Source organism: Chiloscyllium plagiosum, chromosome 15 (assembly GCF_004010195.1).
Source record: "Chiloscyllium plagiosum isolate BGI_BamShark_2017 chromosome 15, ASM401019v2, whole genome shotgun sequence".
Taxonomy (NCBI): Eukaryota; Metazoa; Chordata; class Chondrichthyes; order Orectolobiformes; family Hemiscylliidae; genus Chiloscyllium; species Chiloscyllium plagiosum.
In genome coordinates, this window is record NC_057724.1 from 12,725,427 (window position 1) to 12,742,623 (window position 17,197).

At 39.4% G+C, this 17,197-nt stretch overlaps 1 long non-coding RNA gene across 1 annotated transcript in view; it reads left to right on the forward strand.

Annotated features, from left to right (window-relative positions):
• Positions 1-15,364, forward strand: part of LOC122557111 — a 53,032-nt gene extending 37,668 nt beyond the window's left edge. The window contains exons 3-5 of the long non-coding RNA XR_006313745.1: positions 9,430-9,595; positions 9,717-9,744; positions 12,724-15,364. This is a non-coding gene — a long non-coding RNA (uncharacterized LOC122557111). The remainder of the gene's footprint in view (positions 1-9,429; positions 9,596-9,716; positions 9,745-12,723) is intronic.
• Positions 15,365-17,197: the final 1,833 nt, after the last annotated feature.

Below are 17,197 nucleotides of genomic sequence, written 5' to 3' on the forward strand. Positions count from 1 at the left end.
CAGAAAAGATTTACAAGGATATTGCCATGGTTGGAGGATTTGAGCTATAGGGAGAGGCTGAATAGGCTGGGGTAGTTTTCCCTAGAGTGTCAAAGGCTGAGGGGGTGACCTTATAGAGGTTTATAAAATCATGAGGGGCAGGGATAGAATAAATAGACAAAGTCTTTTCCCTGGGGTGGGGGAGTCCAGAACTAGAGGGCATAGGTTTAGGGTGAGAGGGGAAAGATATAAAAGAGACCTAAGGGGCAACTTTTTCACGCAGAGTGGTGCGTGTATGGAATGAGCTGCCAGAGGAAGTGGTGGAGGCTGATACAATTGCAATATTTAAAAGGCATCTGGATGGGTATATGAATAGGGAAGAGTTTGGAGGGATATGGGCCGGGTGCTGGCAGGTGGGACTAGATTGGATTGGGACATCTGGTTGGCATGGATGAGTTGGACCGAAAGGTCTGTTTCCGTGCAGTACATCTCTATAACTCTATTTATGACTCTATAATTACCTTGGGTCTCCTTAATATTTAATTCTGGCTTTCAATACAAGTTGTACTCCATATCTCAGCATTAGAAGAAAATAAATAACACAGCACTTAAACTGCACTGACTGAGTTAATAGTTCACCACATTTGGCAACTGACAGGATGCAAAATCTTATAAGGTCTTCATGCAAGCCCTCTGAACTCAATGATACAAATAATTTAATCAACATTTTTAACCAGCAGAGAGATCACAACATAAATACAGAAAGCTCTATATCTCTAATAGATCTACTCGAACAGACAAGTGTTTGAAATGTTTTACTCTTACAGCTACATTTACAACAAAAAGTGCCAGAGCCATGTGCTGTAACCTAACAGCATTTCCACAATCTTGGAGTGTTCAATGCCTCAATCAAATCCATCAGGCTACAGCAGCTCAGAACTGAGTATCTGCCTGTCTGCCACCATGGAGGGTTTGTGGCTGTGGTGAATTCTCTCATTGCCACTGTGCGACCTCAAACATTACTCATATTTATATGTCTGAGATTTTCTAAGCCTTGAAAAGCACCCTTTGCCTTTAAATCTCCAGACTGCTTTTAAGAGCTATCGGGACATTTGTGGTGAGTCCAATTAATCTTGGCCATGCCCGGAAAGGTTGGCAACTCTGTGTGCAAAACAAAACAGGAGCATGCAATAACCCTGAAAATAATCTTTCAAAGGCTTGGGAAATATCTGCACAATGACAACTCTTCAAATTAAGGAAATTAAGTGGCAAGTTGATGAGAGAAACAGCCATATTAACCAAGAGATGTGCTAAGTCTGAATTGCTCAAGGTGGTATGGTTGATTTTAAGCTTTGTTAAATTGAACCTGCCTCCCACACACTCTGTCAGTCTATTTCAGATTCTAACTGTACACAATGTGAAAATATCTTTCTCTCCAATCCATGAAGTTCATCATTTGGGAGCATTTTTGTGAATCTTTTCTGCACCTTCTGTAATGCTTCCTTCATAAAGTGCGCATAGTACTCCTGCTGAGTTTGAACCAGTGCCCTTTATTATTTTGTTACGACTTGCTTCTACATTCTATGCCCCACGAATAAAATGAAGGACACTATTTTTTAAACTGCTCTTTCAACCTGTCCTACCACCTTCAACAATTTATGCACATACATAACTAGGTCCCTCTGCTGGTCATTCTTATTAAATCTTGGTGCTTTTCCACACAGCAGGCCAGCTGTTTGCCAGCTTTTCAGTCTTGCTGCTTAGGAACACAGAGACTTTAGTCAAACACTCAGTCTCTTAAAGCTGGACCCCATCTGTCTCTGGGCCAACAGTGTGTTGTACATATGGATATGTAGCTGGGCAGTGCTCAAGTTCTTTAGCTTTAGGAGGAACAGGGTAATCGAAGACATAACTGGCAAATTGGTTGCCATCTTCTGTGCTTACTCAGGATTCACTAGTTATGTTTTAGGGTCTTTTCTACATTTATTCCCCCAGATTCTTTGGTTTAATTATATGTTTTAGTTTGTTCTAAAAGGAAAGTGAGATGGGTTAACATTTGAGATGGAAGCCCTTTGTTAGAACATAGTCCTGGGAGTGGTCGATGTGTGTCCTTGATGTTTATTGACAGATGGTGAAGTGGTAGATTCAATTGTGTTTGCCAACAGTTTCTATTTTAATTCAGTTAATTGTCAGGCTTTTTCCCTTTCCATATAGTCCTATTTTCTCATTTGTCTTTTTCTTTTTGTGTGTCTCTTACTGCCTTAGCTAATAACACATTTGACTTGTATCTTGACAATTTATTTCTGTGGTCTGACTGAGATAATCTTTTACATCATCTAATAATCACAGCCTCTCTCTGTGAATACTGGTACACATTTGTCTTCCTTTTCATCTTTCCCTTTGAGTGTTGTTTTTTTTCTGCTATTAACGACTATCTTGCATTTCTCAGTTATGTTAAAAAGGTCCAAAACCTGACCTATCTGTTCTCTCCATGAATGCCAATCTACATGTGAGTTCCAGTATTTATTGATGTTTCAGGTTTCCTCAATGTTCACTCACGTTTTTTTGTTTTATTTTCATTTAGACCCCTCTCAGCTACTTTTGACAATATCTTCACTATCTTGATGTCTAAATAAGCTTGTAAATGTAAGATCTCCAGGCTAATCAAGAGAACAAGGTCTTTGTTAAATATTCTAGTTTTCAAATCATTCTCTGCCAATATTCGATCTCTTTCTCAACTTTGTTAAGCAGTAGAAACTCACAAAAGATGTTGGGTTTTAAATTTGATCTATGAAGCAAATTTATTTGGTAAAAGGAGAATAAGTGCATAAATATTAAGTATTAATCTTCAAATAAATCTCCTTAAAAGAAAAAGAATTGCATTTAAATTTTAGACTTCTTTTAATATCTAAATCATATTAAAAATATCACTTCTTTGTGCACTCATGTCTATCACCCATGTTTACCATTGTTACAGCTTCTAGTCATATATTGCTGCAGTTGTGCATATTATACCAATTTTCTTCCATTGACTTTCATTCACAAAATTAATCACCGATGAACCAATCCAATTAAAATATCTTTCTAAAAAAAACTTGAAGCTGCTGTGTTCTTCCCAGGGTCTGATACTTTTAAAGCTCAAGATAAAAAATAGAAAGATTACAGGAGATAGCCCCAAATGTTGATATGAGGGCAACAACATGATGTTAAACGGTGTCCATTTAGCACAACGTAGGCAGTATGCCAACTTCATGTTGCCTGCTCATATGATGTTAGCTTGTTAATGCCATAAGCATTCCCCAGCTGTGCATTGACTGCACATATCAGCAGCAGACTGCCTAATATTGTCAGCATTGAATACTATTAAAAACTAACCCGTGCATCTTAAAATGAAGGGTTAAAAATCACCCAACACCAGGTTATAGTTCAACAGGTTTATTTGGAAGCACTAGCTTTCGGAGCGCTGCTCCTTCATCAGGTGATGGTCACAATGACCTGATGAAGGAGTAGCGCTCAAAAACTAGTGCTTCCAATTAAACCTGTTGGACTATAACCTGGTGTTGGGTGATTTTTAACTTTGTACACCCCAGTCCAACACTGGCATCTCCAAATCACAACTACATCAAGGCTAAGCCACTGATTAATTCATCTTACCCCTATCCACCTTTATCAATCCGGACTCAAACCTTCCATTAAACTCACCTCCCTACTTTGCACTTCAACAAGTCTCACGTCCACATTTCAAATCTTGCATACACTTTCAGTTATTCAACAATTGCAAATATATCACCCAAACAGATGGCGTGACAATTACCATTATACATCCCTCTCTTTTGCATGACCAGGGGTGTCAGGAACCACATGCTCTAAACACTATGGAAAAGATGCAGCTGACCATTATTTTGAGAAGCATCACTGGCAGGATCGATGCAATAGGAGATGATGGTATCTTTATAGTTAATCCTTTTTCTCTCATCCTACATCTTGCTTATTCCTAAAACTCCTCCTAAAAATCACAAGCATTTGGAATGTTGATGCACCTGATGAAAGAGTGTCACTCTGATACCTTGTGGTTTCAAATAAACCTGTTAAACTATAACCTGGTGTCATGTGACTTCTGACTATGTCCTCTGACAGCGTAGCTGCTACTGGTGTAAGCATGTACCGTTTGCTTTCTCCAATCCCTTCATCAAAATCCAAACCTCATCCTTTTCTTATTTCAGATAAGAATTGAAACTTTTCGGACAGTGGAGGAAGAAGATGAAACTGATGAAGGTGGAGACACACTGTAACTTAGAGTCATAGTCATACAGAAACAGATCCTTCGGTCCAACCAGTCTATGCTGACCATAATCCCAAGCTAAACTGTTCCCACCTGCCTGGACTTGGCCCATATCCCTCCAGACATTTCTTCACTTACTTATCGAAATGTCTTTTAAATCCATCACTTGCTGTGGAAATTCATTCCACACCCACTCAAACCCCTCTGTGTGTAAAAATAAATTGCCCCTCATGCTTTTTTTAAACCTTTCTCCTCTCACCTTAAAATATGCCCCCAGTCTTGAAATACCCCACCCTCGGGAAAAGACACCTGCCATTCAACGTATCTATACCCCTCATGACTTTATAAACCTATATAAGGTCATCCTTCAACTCCCTATGCGCTAGTGAAAATTGTCCCAGCTTATCCAGCATCTTCTTATAACTCAAACCCTCTGTTTCTGGCAACAGCTTGGTAAATCTTTTCTGAACTCTCTCTTAATTTCCTTGCACCTTATTTCATTGGGAAAATAAATACAGAATCAGCAATCAGTAAGACATGGAGCAGGGAAAATGAAGGAGCAAATGTGAGCTAATCAGAAGATGATGCAGTGTGCTAGTTTATCTGCAGAGGATTCAGTTGAGGACTTTAGTAGTCTTGGATAAAGCAGATGGCTGAAGGATTTAGCCAAGTAAATTCTTGGAGCAATGGAAAATCTGCTTTCATATCATGTGGAAAGGTTCAGCAGCTCCATTTTACGTTGGATTTTGCATGGAGCTTGGAGCTCAGCCTGTATACATGAGACAAGCATGACTGCTTCTTTCAGAACTGCATATGGAATTGCACACTATACAACCATCAGTCAACATTTGCACTTCTGACCTTATGATACAGAGAAGGTTGTTGATTGTTGTGCCTAGGATATTATACTGAGGAACTCTTGCAGCTATTTCTTGAGGTTGTGAGCACTGAAACACAGAATGCTTACGGCATAAAAGGAGGCTGTTCAGCCCACTGTGTCTGCATAGTTCTCCAAATAAGCAATTCACCTAGTGCCACTATCCCACCTTCATTGGGGGCAGGGAGATAATGTGGTGGCCAGTGAGAGATAGAAAGAAGGTAAGTAACATGGGACTGTTGGTGAATTAAAAGTTGAGGTGAGGCCACAAATATTATTTATTCACTTAGATCTTGGGTAGAAAATGCAACTCTGGCTTGCAGCCTCCCATATTTCTCCTCCTTCCTATTCCAGAAGCTTTTTCTGCTTTATTGGGCCTCCACTCAGTCCGCCAGACATGCTCATTATCAGCAGAAGTCCTGTTGGTCCAAACATGTCTGGAAGAAACTGTGGTTTACAAAAATCTTTAAGTCAGCGACAAAGAACTTCAGCACTCTTCCTGGGACTACTGCAACTTTGGAACACATGAGAAAGCACTTAAAATATGTAGAATTGAAGCAACTACGTGAAACAATAGTCCAGTAACACACCTATAAGAGGTTGATCATCCTTTTCCATAGCAGAGGGTGGGAGGAGGGTTAGGAATTTTTTTGTGATCCTTTACATCACGGTCAGTTATCAGAACTTAAGAGAAATTGGAGAATGATGGGGCAAAATGGCATCATATCAGCATTGCAAATCTGGTGTTCAATGCAGTACATGCCAGGAATATGTTCATGAATTAAAGCATACTTAAAGGCATCAGTTGCTACTGATTCAGACAGCATATAATATTTGTGTTGGCTGATCATTTTAACCATGCAGCCTTGTAGGCAGTGCTACTCTTTGGCTGCATGTCTATCAGGGATGTGTGGGGAACATCTGTTACTTCTGGTTGCAGACACCAGGAGTTGACTTGTGTTAGTAGAAAAAAATACCAAGATTCTTAGATGTTGCTTCTGATGCAGGCAATGGGCAAGCAAACAATATGCTGTATCCACAAGTAGGCAGAAGTCCTCTGGGTAGTAGTTATATTGGCAAAGTGAAGGGAAGTGGTATAAACTCATTCATGTCAGGAACCAAGAATCCAAGACCTGAGTATAATAGAATGAAGTTCAATGATCTCATTTGGATGTTAATGTAAGTGTACCGATTGCTTCCTGTTCCATTGTGCTCACTCCTCCTATACCAATTCACATTACTCACGTAATTTCCATGCCCCAATTCTTACCTGCACATTCAGAGCATCTGCTTGTCTCATGCATACACTCAGCAATGCTGCAATATTCAATACTCACAGCTCATGTCTCCTCCATACCTGCTTAAGCTCTAGCTCCCAGTTCTTTCCGCAGGAATGGGGAGGAGAGTCCACACGCAGGCTTAACCACTCAAGCACAGTAAGCATCAATAGTAAACAGACTCACATAACCAAACACATAACATTTAAACATTATAAGCACGACTCAGATAATGACTTTGTGTATACTTTTGAGGTTAGGTGAGATAAGATGAGTTAAGTTGTATTACTGCAATGTTTGTTAGGGCTATGATTTGTTGAGCATGTTTATCATGTGACCAGTCAAGCACTGGGGCTGATCAATTTCACAAAAAGATCATAAGGTCTAAAAAGAACGTCTTTTTAAAAAATTATGATGAGTTTTTACAAACAACTGGCATGAGCCCTGAACATCGGAAGAGAAGCTCAACACAATATTATGTATGGTTTATCCCTTTGAAATGGGCACATTGAACACAGTTATATCAAATAGCGATGTAATGCTGGAACTGCCTATAATGCTGGTTAGGCCACAGCTGGAGTTTTGTGTACAGTCCTATCCACAATATAACAGGAAGGACACAATTGCTCTGGGATAAATACAAAGGAGATAAACAAGACTTTTGCCAGGGCTCGAAAACCGAAGTTATGAAGGAACATAGGTTAGGGTGGAGTTGTTTTCCTTAGTACAGAGGAGGTTGAGGGATGATTGAATTGAGGTGTACAAACTTATGAGGGGCCTAGGTAGGAGCGATCTACTTCACACTTCTCAGCCCAAGCTGGTATGTTGTCCAGGTCTTGATGCATGTTGACAAAGATTGTTTCAATATCTAAAGGAAGGTGAATAGTACTGAACACTGTGTAATCATCAGTGAACATCCTCACTTCTGACCTTACATTAGAGGGGATGTCTGTTGTGCACACAATACTGATGAACAGTTACCAGCTAACTTCATGCGGTGAACCAGCACAGATCCATTATAAACTTCCTGTTGCTAGTACAGGCAAGTTCATCCTATCCAACTGGGCAATATCTTACTGCCACCGCATTGTATGACATTTTGTGAGCAAGGTAAATGTGAAACTGACCCAATTTAGTCAAAATTCAGATGAGAAAAGGTGTACCAAAATAATTAAATGAGGTGACTATTACACACAGTTTCAGGGTATCTAGAAAATGTTTCATAATTAGTTCGTAATATTATTTAAACATAAACAATCAATGACAATTGAAGATATGCTACAAAATGCTAGCTGGCAGATCCTGAACATACTGGTTTTGAGAGGTTATGCATATACTTCAACTGCAGTGGATCACTCATTGTTAGGAAATAGCAGTGTGATGTGCAAGAAAATTTGCTAGGCTGAAGGCAATCATTATTTATAATTGTGAGCTGAAGTATAAGCTTCATTGTCAAACTGTCCCCCATGAGAGTTCGTCTGATGTAAGTTTCAAAGGAGGCTGATGTGATAGCTTGGTGCATGGACAATAGACCAGAGAGATTGTGAAAATCTTGTGTTGAGTAAATAACATACCGGGGCTGGACAATTAATGAGACATCTCTCAATGTAATCCTTCTGAGCTCTGGTCACAATGTATCTCTGGCCTCTGATTTGTAAACATTTCTGCAGGCTTGTAGTACAAAAATGCTCAGACTCCACATCATAATTGCATATTTCCTCTTAACTAGTCAGTTATGTTTTTTTCAAAATCCTTCATAAAAGAGTATTAGTTAAGCTTGAGGCTGTGGAGATTGAGGGAAAAGCTTTGCTACGGATAGGAAATTGGCTGCAGGGTTGTAAAACATCAGAGACTCATTAGATAAATTGTATTCGGGTAGGGATAGAGCTGCGAGGGAAATATGCCTCAGGGGTGTTTTGTGGGACCTCTGTTTCTAATTTACATCAATGGTATTGAAATCAGATATTCAACACTTATTGAGCAAATTTAAAGATCATACCAAAATAGGAGAGGCAGATGAATTGGAGGAGACAACTCAGAAATTATGCAATATATTATACTAAGTATGTAAGTAAGCAGATAAAATTTGATGCAGACAAATTTGTGGCATGAACATTGAAAGGTAAACTATACAATGTAAGTACATCATGAATGATGTTGAGAAATGATCGAGGTGAATTTGAAAAAAGTGACAGGCATGTAATGCTCAACCTGCCCAATAAAGGCAGAGCAAACAATAAAATCAACAGTGAAGTAAATGTAGCTCAATCTGTAAGGTATAAGTTAGTCATGATGAAACATCATTGTGCTGTGCTCAAACTGCACCACAATGCAGTGCTTAATCCTGCCATTGAATTAGGAAGGGTTTGGAGGGATTTGGGCCAGGTGCTGGCAGGTGGGACTAGATTGGGTTGGGATATCTGGTCGGCGTGGACGAGTTGGAAGGAAGGGTCTGTTTCCGTGCTGTACACCTCTATGACTCTTATGACACAGAAGCACTTGTGGTTTTGCATAGAAAAACCATAAGTTTGATCCTGAGATCCTGGTTTATGGAGATATTGGAGAATCTTTGGGTCTTTGAGATTGAATAGAGATGTCTGGTAGATGATCTTACAGGGATGTGTAAGATTATAAATGATTTGTTATTTTAAATGAGTAAAAGGGAAATCTTTGGACACAGGTTTAAATGATTAATTTGTAAGGTAATCCTTACAAATTATTTTGTGATCTTAAATACATCATATCCTCATCATTGGCAATCACTAGCAAACTAGTGTATCATAGTCCATCTTGTAAATTCCTTGACACTAGTTGTCAGTTCTATGAATCTTTGTGTGGTTGATGAGCCTGATCCTAGACCACACATTTGACAGGTGGTTGTGGGGGGTGCACGAGGTCGTTGGCCTCTAGATTATTGGATTCTCTCTTGCCACTGGTTGTTTTCAAAGAATTGCGTTCCTTCATATAGAAAGTCATGACCATCTGAAAGTAATTCCACTGAGCCTTGTCCTCAGGATGCCTGAGTTCCTATTGCCAAAGCAGATCATCTTCGCCCAGCTCAAGGAAGGCATTCACATAAAAGGAGGACAAAAGGAAGAATTTCAAAGACTCGCTGAAGGCTTCCTCAAAAAATGCATAAATGTATGGGAGACCATCATTCAGAAGAAACCAACTTGGAGGGTAAATGCATCACATAGTGTATACCTAGCGATATTTTTTAGATATTTCTGGTAAACTTTAGTGCTATAAATCTTATTATATTTACACTATTTTTCTCTGGTTCTTTCAACCTACCATTAAGGAACACCAATGGAAATTCCATATACCAGGTACTTTAATTTTATTGTCTCACTCTTTTGCCCTCTGACAATTCTACTTATGGCTAGTATAAGATACAAAAAACATGGACAAACTAACTCTACTAATAATTTCCCTCCCCCTGTGATGACATAACAAGACTGGAACTCATTATGGATGGGGCTAGGAAAACAAGCATTGGGTTGCACGATTAACCTGCACCCTTAAATAGCAATGTAAAGTTTGTGCTGCCTGCTAATCTACTTTATAGTGGCATGCAGCAAAGCATTAAATGCACTGCTGATGCAGAATGCTTCAGCAAGAGGCTCATATTTGTTCAAGACAAGCACCACTTTAAGCTTCTCTGAACTTTTTAATTCCACTCCTCACCTCTTTAAGGCAAGGTGCATCCTAGCTGCAGCAGGGTCAGGAAGTGATTACAGATGGGTTATTGAGCAGAATGAAGAGTGGAAATGGTACAACAGATCTTTTAAGGTTCTCTGAAACAGCACGGGGCATTTGATAAAGGATGTAGAAAGGAGGACAGTATGAGCCAGTAGACCCTCCAGGTAGACATTATGAGGGCAGTAGGAGTGGATAATCTTTATGTTCAATACCAGTGATTTTGCTCCATGGACTTGGATGCAGTTGTAGAAGAAATTTTATAAACTCTCATGCACAATCAAAGTTCATGGATGCATCTTCATATGCCAATGAATAATGTCCTCACACATTGTTCAATTTGCCATAAACCTTCCATTCACCGTCCATAATCCTGACAGGATTTGGCATTGTATTCACAGGAACTGGAATTAGGTAAGATGATCATGGACAACCCATCAACATTTTGATATGCTGACTGCTCTGTTCCTTCCTCCACCTCTCACGGTGTTACCTCTACCCCTGGCAGCAAGCCATGTGCCATTCTGATGACCAATTTGTGGAGGTTGCAACGTGAATCAGAGTGTCCTTTCCCAAGAATATGGCAGAGAGTTCTCTCCCTGGTGTGCCATTTCTGTTTCACTATTACATTAACTCCCATAACAATAATACTGAGATTGGGTTCTTCCTGAGAATGAGTACCACAAGATTTACTTTCAGAGCAACAAAATATGATGAGCTGAATTGTACATTTTGTTATTAGCTGTGTCAATTTCAGTGAGTTTCTTGGAGGGGTCCTTACTGCGAGTGCTAGCAGTACATCTGCTACTGCATTCACATCCCTCCAAGGCTCATGCTGTACCTCTCCCATTATCTGTGATTTTCCATCATTCACTGTCTCCCACTCCAATCCCCAATATCACCATTCCTGCCTGCCGTCTGCACTGCCTACTCACTTGTATGGGACACCTCTTCATTTGCAGTAGTAACTGTGTCACCTACCTGAATCTCCCTTAACACCTGCCTCTCTCTCTCTCGAGCAAGGAGGAAAACAGGCCACAATAGGGCAAGAAAGCGTCAAGACAACTCATGGGCTGTCTAACATTTGGCTCTTCATCCCTTATGAGGGGACCAAGCTGGCTCTGACCATCAGATGAACTAACTGATTGCATCCCAGCCCCTGGACTGGTATCGGAGGTTGCTATTGACTTATTGTGTTGGTTTTCACTGAGGAAAGGCTATCTCGCTTGACTTGTTTAAGGCTTCTGACAATCATGGCAAGTTTCCAGGCTTTGTATCCTTGTTAAACAGCATAGCAATATAACAGCGTACGCTGTAAGCATCCAAGTAGGCCTAGACTGAGTGAGTGTTATGAGAGAAAGTAAACAGCCCAGAGATGCAGCATGGTCCAGTTCACGGGAAATGTAGAAATATTGTGTAAGTATATTAGACAAATGCTATGAGGCTTCTTAGACAGAGATAAAAAAAACTGCAGATGCTGGAATCGAAAGTAGACAGGCAGGGGGCTGTCCTGCAGAATGGTTACACCTGAAACGTTGGCAAGTCCTGAAGAAAGGTTACACCTGAAATATCGACTTCTCCACTTCCTAATGCTGCCTAGCTTGCTATGTTCTTCCAGCCTCCTGCCTGTCTACTAATGAGGGTTCTTAGAGGCTGACAATTGTTGGATTCCAATGTCCATGGATATGGGGTGCTATTGTCCAAGAAGATGTTGATGCCTGGAATTCAACATGAAGGCCTTCTGAAACAAGCAATGAGCTTGTGTCACCAGGCACCTACTTTGATTTCAATGTCAAGAATTATTGGTGTCTAGCTTCCTCATTGCAGTTGTTTGTTTAAGAAGCTGTATTTTAATGAGGTGAGATGTATAATTGTTAACGGGTAATAATCACCTGTAACAGAAAACTCACCACTGTCCAGAGTGAGAGTCCTCAATCTCACCTCAATCTAACCAGAGTTTAGTTAAAAAATATGGCAAGATGCTCCTGATGTCCAGTTAGGTCTCACCAGATTTTTTGTACAATTCTGCCACATTTCCCATGTTGAGAGGCCCCTGGTGGATTCCACTCACTATATATCTATTGTAGATATTAGTAATGTCAAGGCTCAAATTCATTGATTAACTGACATTCCTGATCAATTGCAACATACAGCAGTAGTTATTCAACTTGGAGTTGATATCTTTATGTAAGAATATCATTTGACACAATGTGACATCAATCTTATCACTTAGCTCTCTTGAAGGAACATGTTTGCCTTTTCGTAGATAAATGCAATATCACAATATCCTCCTTTTCCTTCAGCGAGTAGGATTTCTCCCATGAGAAAGATGTACAAGGATACAGATCAAAAATATTAAATATGCATTGACACACATTATCTTTACACAGGGAGATAATGCTTCGGTGGAGGCATAAAATGACCTACATTTCTCTTCACTAAACCTTTTCTCTTTGTGTATCTTTAGAAGCTTTTACAATCAGTTTGTATGTTCACCACAAGCTTTCTCACGTACTCTCCTTTTCCCTTCTTAATCACTCCCTTTGTCCTTGTTTGCTGAAATCTAAACTGTTCCCAATCCTCAGCTCTGCTGCATGTTTTTTAACCAGGAATGGATTTCACAGAGCAGACTCCCACCAACTTTTGTAGATGCACCACAGAGAGCATTCTATCTGGATGCATCACAGCTTTGTATGGCAACTGCTCAGCCAGGCCCGTAAGAAACTACAGAGAATTGTGAACACAGTCCAATCCAAGCCAACCTTCCAACCATGGACTCCAGCTACATTTCTCGTTACCTCGGAAAAGCAGTTAACATCATCAAAGACCTCTCCCACCCCAGTTATAATTACTTCCAACTTCGTCAATTCGGTAGAAGATACAAGAGCTTAAATGCACGTACCAACAGATTGAAGAACAGCTTCTTCCCCACTGTTATTAGACTTCTGTATGGACCTCTCAAATTTCACATTTAATGTTGATGTTGCTCTTTGTGCACCTTCTCTGCAGTCGGAACATTATATACCTCACTTTGTTCTATCACTCTATGATCTTTGTGTGGTATGATCTGTCTGTACTGTACACAAAACAAAACTTTTCACTGTACATGTGACAAATTAAATCAAAGAACTTCAATATATGGACAAAGGCCGCAAGACAGCAACCTTCACATCGTCCTACAGTCAGAGTAATTTTTTTAAATCTGCAAACTAATAATATTATGAAAGAGACTGCACTCTGACCACTAGGCAACCAGTAAAAACCCACAGGAAAACTAAAAGTCCAAAAACTTCCAATTAAACTTTATTACCTTGTGTGAAAAGTCTCATACCTTGAAAGAATATGTTGGCCATACAGAAGATGCCACATAGATTCACTTAAACTATATCCAGATTAAAAGGATTAAATTATAGGTCGCAGAATCCACACTTGCATTATTGTGAGTAGAGAAGATTAATGCGTAAATTGAGGTGTTTAAATCATGAAAGGAATTTCAGTGGTTAAAAGTCCCCAAATGAAATATATTACTTTGCACAATCATTTAGACACAGAGTTCATAGAAAATTAATTAATCCAATGGGCAAATCCATCCCAATGAGACCATAACCTTAAAATTGGAAGTCGGGTGTTCAAAATGGTACCAGAAAGCAGAGAGAATAGTAAAACATGGTATCTTCTCCCCAAAGCACTATTGAGGCTATGCTAATTTTAAAAATTCAAATCTAGTTATAAAGATGTTTGTGATGCCACATAATTATAGCTGCAAAACCAAAGTAGGTGGTTGAAGTTAATATACAGATCAGGCAAAACAAGCTCAAGGGACTAAACCCTTGTCTCTAATTTACTGTGTCAGCAGCAGATTTAAGATAAACTTTGAGTTAAATGAAATACAATAAATAACCACAACCACCATTTGTATTAAGTTCTATGTAACAGGTAGAGGCGATCTTGAAGTATAATTTACTGTTGGATTCATCAGTTTATCTTTCAATTACACTGAGTGTTTAATTTAAGGATTAATCACAACTATTCACTAATCTGTTGCATAACAATTAAATCTGATGACAGTGGCAAAACTAATTAGATTCTCAACAGTGTCAGTTTTCACTCTTTATGTTTCAATGGAAACATTCTAGTTATTTAACCTATCTAAGTAGAATTGCTGCATCATTTTCATAGATTTCACAATGCCTTAAGGCATATATATTTATAGCTTTGGGGTATGTCAGCAAGCCTGACCCACAGAATGTGATCTGAATAGTAATTTGGTCACATTGTGGTGAAAAATATATTTGGTTGAAAATGATACATAATGATCAGAATATGAGGTAGATTAGATCTGTAAAAAGTAAAGTCTCTGATGTCAGGTGTTGCTTACTTATCTCATGAAGGTTATTATTCTGCAACAGGATCGCGAATGACCTGGCTCAAATGTTTGTTTGTGGTACAAAGCCTTGTGTAAGTTGTTGCTTCAGTGCACAGTCTCCTGTCTCTAATATAACCTTGCGTTTATCTTCATTCCTATTCTTAGCATGTTACAGTGTCGAATAGGTAAGCCTAAAATGTGAATATTTTCATTACTGTTCCATGTCTATAATGCACTGATTGGCCCCTTTCATGATGAAGGTTCATAAGTATTCCACTGTATATAGAATAACTGTAATGTTGATAATGAACAAGTGGAATTATTCTGTTTTTACAAAATCAAATCCAAGAATGCTAGAGTTGCCCTGAAAAATTTCAATGTCATTTATAATTCAAACCAACATCAATAATGTCATCCTTTTGCAGTTTAAATCTGCACAGTTTGTGGAATGCAAGATCACAAAGAATCTCACAAAAGCTAGCTGGATCTTGATAACATAGTGCATATCATTTCATATTAATCTGCACTACAGTAAACTGCATCTGCTCCTGGGCCTGTATTACAGCTGATTAAACAAGCCATAAATTAAATGACCTATTTTGAAAGAACAATGCAAATTGGAGTGTATGCTCAACTAAAAGCACATTTAATGTAGAATTATCTATATGAGGGGAACCTTTTGAATTTGTACAATAATATAAAATAGTTGCCAAGTCAGCATCCTATTTTATATTTTGCTGGATTTACACTTAATTGAATTCAACATTGGGAGGATTGTGAAATGAGTTGCTGACTTGCTTTCACTTCAAGTCAAGTTAACGATAATGATTTGTTAGGAGTGCAGTGGTCTTGTTTTGACTATGATGTGGAGGAGCTGGTGTTGCACAGGGGTGGACAAAGTTAAAAATCACACAACACCAGGTTATAGTCCAACAGATTTATTTGGAAACACTAGCTTTTGGAGCACAACCACCTGAGGAAGGAGCAGTGCTCCGAAAGCTAGTGATTCCAAATAAACCTGTTGGACTATAAGCTGGTTTTGTATAATTTTGACTATGCAAGTGACCACTTTGCTGAGAAGTATCATTATTTGCTCATAAGGTATGTCAAAACAAAAGTTCAGTTAAGACTGACACCTTTAGCTTGATTGCAATGTATTTGTTCCTGCAACAATAATTTTTTATGAACATAAGCTTTTTAAAGCAAAATATCTAATTCTGTTTTTGACAAATTGAAAATGCAAGCCACTCCTTAAATACAATTATTGGTTGCCATACACAAAGCAGTGATTGAATCCTGGCAGATGGTATTATGATCTTTCAGACAGATGGTATTTGGAGTGATAATTTCCTTGGGATTCTTGGTAAAGAGATCCTTTCATCCTGTTTGGTAAATTTTATCAAGTGTCAACCCTGCCATTCATATTTGACTTGCAGCAAAAGGCTTTCCATTTTCTCCTGACTAAAGCAATTAAATTAGAAAAGTCATTTTCTGGTGTTTATATACCCCCTGCAGGAGAACATGATTTCTGCACCAAGTATTTGTTATTGTTCAAAATCTTTTGCAAACATAAACTAAGAGGGTATAAAGCTGATTTTTTTCCAGCCTCAGAATCACGTGGATAATGCCAATTGGGAAAATGTGATGAGATCAGAAAAATGAGATGTTCAGTGCCCAATATGGCAATGGTAAGATTGTCTATTACTTAAATGGTAAGATTGTCTATTACTTCACTGGTGAGTAGTGACTGGCTGATTTACATTTATTTGAATTTCATTAGTACCTAATTGATATGCAGTTCCCTATTTTCTCAAAAAAGAATAGAGAATAGATGATGAGAATTCCCAAAGGGGTACCTGGCAGCTTCAGCTTGCTGGGCCTCCATTTTGATAGCAGTTCCCAACAAATTAGGGCATGCTCCATAGGCAGTCTCTGTCTTCCGCAGTCCTAGCCATTAATGCTGGAATTGGACTCATACCAGCTTCTCAGCATTGCCACAGCACAGCTCCAACCCACTCACAACAGAGTTTTTCACCTCAATGCTGCAATTTGGAGTGCACTGGCACCTTATTGATGTTTCCAGAACTCTTTGTGTGTTATGACAAGAACCCACCTCATAGAATCCGTACAGGGCAGAAGCCATTTGCCCCATCGAGTCCACACAACACTCCAAAGAGCATCCCACCCAGACCCATAACTGTGCAATTCCCATGGCTGATCACCCTAGCCTGCACATCCCTGGACACTGCGGGCAATTTAGCATAGCCAATTCTTCTATCCTGCACATAGAGTCAGAGAATCATAGAGATGTACAGCATAGAAACAGACCCTTCGGTCCAACCCGTCCATGCCGACCAGATATCCCAACCCAATCTGGTCCCACCTGCCAGCACCCGGCCCATATCCATCCAAACCCTTCCTATTCATATACCCATCCAAATGCCTCTAAAATGTTGCACTTGTACCAGCCTCCACCACTTCCTCTGGCAGCTCATTCCATATACGTACCATGCTCTGTATGGTACAGAGCCCCTTAGGTCTCTTTTATATCTTTCCCCTCTCACACTAAACCTATGCCCTCTAGTTCTAGACTCCCCCGCCCCAGGGAAAAGACTTTGTCTGTTTACACTATCCATGCCCCTCAAAATCTTGTAAACCTCTATAAGGCCACCCATCAGCCTCCGACACTGCAGGGGAAACAGCCCGAGCCTGTTCAG